We start from the raw sequence: 6,000 nt of genomic DNA, 5'->3' as shown, positions 1-6,000 counted from the left end.
AGTAAAAGGAGAGTCCAAAACCTATGTTACTCAGATTCATGTGTGAGTGTAGGATGCAATATCCGTCCAACATATATTTTCTCATAATCATGTTCGTACATGCATCGGACTCGAATGACAGAGCAACAAACATACTTCGAACTAAACAACATTTGCAGATTAATGCAATTGAAGAGTGGTAGACGACAGATATACATAACCAGAGAACAGACATGGCAAGCTGTTCATGAGAACTACAACCTATTATCAGTCGAGTAATAGGGATTTTGCAAAGATTTCAATCCAAGCATTCGACAAGCATATAAAATAGATGGCTTCAATATATATTATATAACAAATATGGATATGATGAAGATCAAGCCAGAACATTCATTGAGCCATTTTTATTATGAATCAACCTAAGCCAACCCCAATACTTGCCCAAATCATTTCAACTCCCCCACAGAACACTAGCAAGAACATTGAAAACACCCATTTTTTTCTACTGACTTTAAACCCTAATAGAACTCTCAAAAGGTTGTGAGGGAAAGAAGATGAAGGAAAACTTTCAGAACCTCTCCCTTGGTCGGATTTAATGACGGGATTGGCAATGAAGATCGCATCACGCCCGGTGACCTTGAAATCGAAAGAGCACTCATGTTTTTCCGGGTACCGATGCTCGCCGCAGAATGTACTCCCGCAGCGGCACTTGAACCCAGTCAACCCCACCTTCTTTCTGCAGATGAAACACCCAGACAACGGCCGGTTGTTGTTCGACCACAGATGCTGAAGAACCCTCGCTAGGCAGCTCCTCGTGGGGCTTAATCGCTTCAACGACGACCTCAACTTTCGCTTGGACGCCGAGAGATTTCTCCATGGCTGCTTTCGCCTTCGCCGCTTGCTCCTCCCCGGCACGCAGGTCGCGGTAACACTTGGAGCAGAGGTTCATATTCGCCGCCGTGCCGAAAAACCCGCAACCGTTGGCGCAAAGCTTCGGCTCCGATGGGGCAAGGCCTGTTCCTTGATTCTGTTCAGAACCCATGTCGTCGAGATAAGAATTTCCTTCGATTTCTACGGTCAAAGACGAAGGTACAGGATTAGGGATTAGGGTTTTTGTTTTCAATTTTCTTCTTGATTTTTCACGGAAAATCTGAAACAGTCAAAGTAGAATAAGCGAACTTCGAATCAAAATATATAGATTTTTTTCCTACTAATCTCCTTATTTATATTGACGAATATAACCCTACCTAGTATGTTATTGACTACGGCCTACGCCGACCTAAAAGGGTACTTTGGACCTTTACTGCATACATAAGATTTTTTTGGAGATAAAATTTATATACAAGATTTTAATTGAACTTGTATGGAAAGAAACGTAAGATATTTGCAGAAAATTTATATTTCTTTAAAATTTGAAATAAAAAAAATATTTGTTCTTGTTTTAAACACATTGTCTACAGTTAACACACGATTGATTCAAGTAGTAATCAATTTAATATCATTTAAGTAAAATCTCGGATTTAAGTCATTCTGTATGTAAAAAATCTTCACTGAGAGACTCCCAGATATGTTACCAAATAGGTTTAGATTAATCAGTGCGAAGCTCAGAACCGGGAGGGTAACAAAAAAAAATTACATTGCCTATAGTTTATTAAGATATGATTTCTAATAATACATTTTATTAGTAAGATTTTATTTTTTTTATTAGAATTAAGATTTTATGTAACATTTAACTTTTATGCAGATAAATATATAATTGAAAAAGTATTGGAAATTTCAGATATTGTATTCTATGGTGTGAGTAAGAATAAAAAATATATTAAAATATTTATAAATTATTTGAAGTGAGTATTTTTAATAGAAAAGTAAAGAGGTAATTAGAATTTTGTGGTTGTTTTTATTAAATGGGTTACTTGAATAAGGCTAAAACAAAATTAATTGAGATTAAAAGGCTGTTTGGTATTATTCTTAGAAAATATATAAAAAGGGTATTTTTAAAAAAAAGTATGTATGAGGGCTAATTTGCTGCTGTAGAGTTATTGAAAAAATATTGGTTGAATTAGGGTATCGCTGAAATTATTTCTCGAGATGGTGTGAATGCTACAGTAGCCAGAGAGTTTTCGACAATACAGTGCGACTTTGACGTGTAATGCGAGGACTACCATGCGACTTTAAATGAATTGGGGGGAGAGATGCACTTAAATTGAAATGTAGAGGGGGTTGCAAATGTAGACTTCGAATATATTTTGGGAGGGGGAGACGCACTGACTGTAGTGCGACTTTCGGGTGACTTTTCGAAGTCGCATTGTGTTCCCGGTGACTTTCGACGAGTATTGTAGTATTCACACTAGACCAGAAAATAATTCTGATGAGACCCTATTTCAACCAATAAATTTTTTCACAATACCATAGGAGCAATTCAGCCATGTTAGATTGATTAATTTAAAATTTAAAATTTAAAATTACAATTGAAAACTAATTTTAAATGGATAAATGTCTATTTTATATATTATTTTCAAAAGTATGAAAGAAATTATGAAATAAATGAAGATAAATATATATTTTTACTCAAAAATACTTTTAAAAGAGTTAAAAACTAAAAGCTTCAGCTTTCTAAAAATTCATTTTTAACTAAATTAAAAACACTTTTAACCTTAAAAATTATATTTTAACTCCAAAAAGATGTTGTCAGGAGGGTAAAGTCGATTACAGTCGACGGTGCCAGAAGGAAAAGAAGACCAAGGCGGAAGTGGGAAGACTGTTTGAGAGCTAATTTAAAGGATTTAACCATTATCGAGGACATGACCTCTGATAGGAAAGTATGTAGACTTAAATCCAGTGTAGCCGAGTAGTGCGGGTAACAGACATAGGGTGTAACATCTTTATCTTCTTTTTAATGTCTTTGTAATAATTTACATGACTTATACTTTATATACGTTTCTATCTAAAGAATTTATGAAGGCTTAGAACAATGGTAGCGGAGTAGTGTTGCCTTAGTTTAGGTTTTTAACCCATTAGACTTTATTCATTCTCGTAGCTTGCTACCGTTGACTATTGTGTATCCTTCTCTTCAGGTTCTCTCTTTTTAAATTTAGTCGGGTCTTACGTTTCTGTCTATATGCGATATTTTAATGCAGAGATTTATTTACAATGATTACTTCCCATTATAGACGTGCATATGAGGATTGCATATGAAGATTGTTCAACTATGCATTTATTTATTTATATATGTATTGCATTTTATCTTTATCTTTAATTTGCTGAATGTCGGAGGTCTTCCACGGAAACTGTTCTCAACCCTAGCATTGGGACAGTCTACTACCCTACCTCCCCTTACCCCTAGGGATGACAACTCAACCCGAATCCGACGGGTTCCGACCCCTTACCCCTTACCTCATTACACATTAGAATAATATTTTATTGGTGTTGAATATGAATAAAGTCTAAAGAATCTATTTCAACAACCACGTTTAGTATTTCTTTTTGAAAAGTAATTTTGACTTCAAAAAGTGATTTTAACTTTCATATGATATTGTTTTTAAAAAAATAAATTTTAAAATATTGTAGAAAAGTAATTTTAAAAGTAAAATTTAAAATTTAACTTAGAATTATGGTTAAAAAATAATTTTAAAAAGATAAAATGTCTTTTATATATATTATGTTGTAAACTAAAAATATTGTATTTAAGTTATATTTACATTTATTAATATTATATATATATATATAATATCAACTTAAACTATAATATAAATATAAAAAATAACTTAAACTATAATAAAAATATAAAAATTTACCCCGCTCTCTCATTTGTCTTTCTTTTTTTCTTCCTTTTTCTTTGAGTTTGTATTGTTTTTCATAGATCATATCAATTTTTTCTTCTTTGATTTTCTTTAGCCGACGGCAGCATCGACTTTGATGTTGGTTGTCGACCGTCAATTTTATTTTCTCTTTGTTTTTTAATAAGAATAATTTTGTATGTGTTGCACGTTTATATATGTCTTTGTGGCACATTTATTTATGTCTTTGTGATTTTTTTTTGATTTTTCCCAGTCGTTTGTCTGTTATTTTATTTATGTTTTCTCGGGGTTGGATTTGACGATGTTACAACTAATCAAGATGACCCTTATTCGAAATCTTGTTGATCATCCCTACTATATATATTTGGATTTAATTTGGATACGTGATTTTATGTTTGTGAATAGTTTATCACGACGCTCGGCTCTGATCTGCAATTCTCGGTAGTCTTTCAATAACTTAATTTCATTTTATTATTCGTTTGCCGATGCAATCAGATTTATTCGTATTTATTTTTGTTCAAGTCTCTTGGTTGGGTTTTTAAACTTTTCCATGTATAGTCCTTATACGATCTAAAGTAGCTTGTTTTAGTATTATAGGAAAAATTCAAATTATGTGTTTAATTTACGATGATAATCGTAAACTCTTATTACCTAATAAACTTAGACACTGAGAGCAGGTTCTTTGTTACCTTAGATACATGTAAAAGATCATTTAATAGTAAAACTTGAGAAGTTGAGGGCAACAAAGATTTACTGACCATGTTAACTCCAAAATACTGACTATTTGTTCACCGAAGATACCAGATTGTCACAAGATACAAGTGCATCACACACTTCTTCCATATGAGTAAGGTACAGTCTCATATTATCATCACCTTTTTTAAGCGATTGAAGCTTATAGTGTAGATTCATCACTGCTCAAAAGCTGCATTTGAAACAGATTCACCGTGCTCATCAACGACAGTTTCAGGCGAAGGCACCGTGGATCCATTCAACAAACGCTCAGGACGATGACTACGAATCGTGAGCAAGATCTGTTGTTTTTCACAAGAGAAAGTTTGTTTCATCAAGAATAACATTGACTACTAATCTTAGTGTTTATCGTTGATCGTCAGTATTTTTTCTTTATTTTTTGATATGTTATCTTTGTTCTTCTTTCATTTTTTAATAATTTATGACACGCTCTCTTTGTTTTTATGGCATATTTTCGATATTTTTATCAGCCATTCGACGGTTCTTTTCATTTCATTTTCTCGAGGTTAGAACTAACAACCCAAAAATTTCCCCTTTATTTTTCTGAATATTCTTTTTCTTAAAAATCATAAAGATTCATTTTTTTTTGGTAATTAGTCCCAAGAATTCATAATTGAGCATCAAAATCCAAGACAAATACAGTATCATCGGTTAAAGTACCACACAAGTCCCTATATTAGATAGCGGGTTTCGTTTTTGTCCCTTTACTTGAAAATGAACAACCTTGTCCTACATAATTTGTATTGAGCAAATTGATCCATCCATTTAAAATTTTGTCATTCACACAGTCGAATACTGACTTGGTAAAGAAGAAATGGTTAAATTATTAAATTGATCAATGTACTCTCAAGTTTTATCCACAATGGATAGTTGTCTTTTTGATAGACAGGCAAGAGTTATATTAGGAGTATCAGTGCCATTATGATCAATACAATTAGGTTTTTATTGCACGTGACCTAATTGCTATAATCGATTAATTGAGTGACTTGATTGTAACTTTTTAGATACGAAGAATTTTCATGATTAAAATATTCCATATTCATTTGTGATTTAATGGTACAATGATTTAGTTGTTACAATTGATCAATTGAGTGATTTAATTATAGATTTTTTTTTTTATAATTTCACGACTCATTTGACAAAAAAAGATAAAAAAAAATTAAATAGAGGGACTTAATTGTTTATGGATTGGATAAGAATTGATTTACTCATTATTAATATGTGGGTCAAAATGTAATCCATTAGTCATTACCTAATCAATAAAAAAATAGTAAGAAGACAAATGCAACCGTGTAAGATATTTTATACTTATAGTGGAAGACAACATAATCGTAAAGATAAACCTAAAATCACGAAGAAAATTAAAATATTCTATCGAAAATGACGATCAATATTAAAATGCAATAGCCTTTGTACAAAATTTTTATTTCTGTCGAATGAGACGCTTGACTAAGTGATATAGGAGTGGAGA

The 6,000-nt window shown here is 32.2% G+C and overlaps 1 pseudogene; it reads right to left on the bottom strand.

Annotated features, from left to right (window-relative positions):
* Positions 1-369: 369 nt before the first annotated feature.
* On the bottom strand, positions 370-1,129 carry LOC120206534 (annotated as a pseudogene).
* Positions 1,130-6,000: the final 4,871 nt, after the last annotated feature.

This window comes from Hibiscus syriacus, unplaced genomic scaffold (assembly GCF_006381635.1).
Source record: "Hibiscus syriacus cultivar Baekdansim isolate YM2019G1 unplaced genomic scaffold, ASM638163v2 tig00013960_pilon, whole genome shotgun sequence".
NCBI lineage: Eukaryota > Viridiplantae > Streptophyta > Magnoliopsida > Malvales > Malvaceae > Hibiscus > Hibiscus syriacus.
This window is presented reverse-complemented; position numbering and strand designations above follow the sequence as displayed.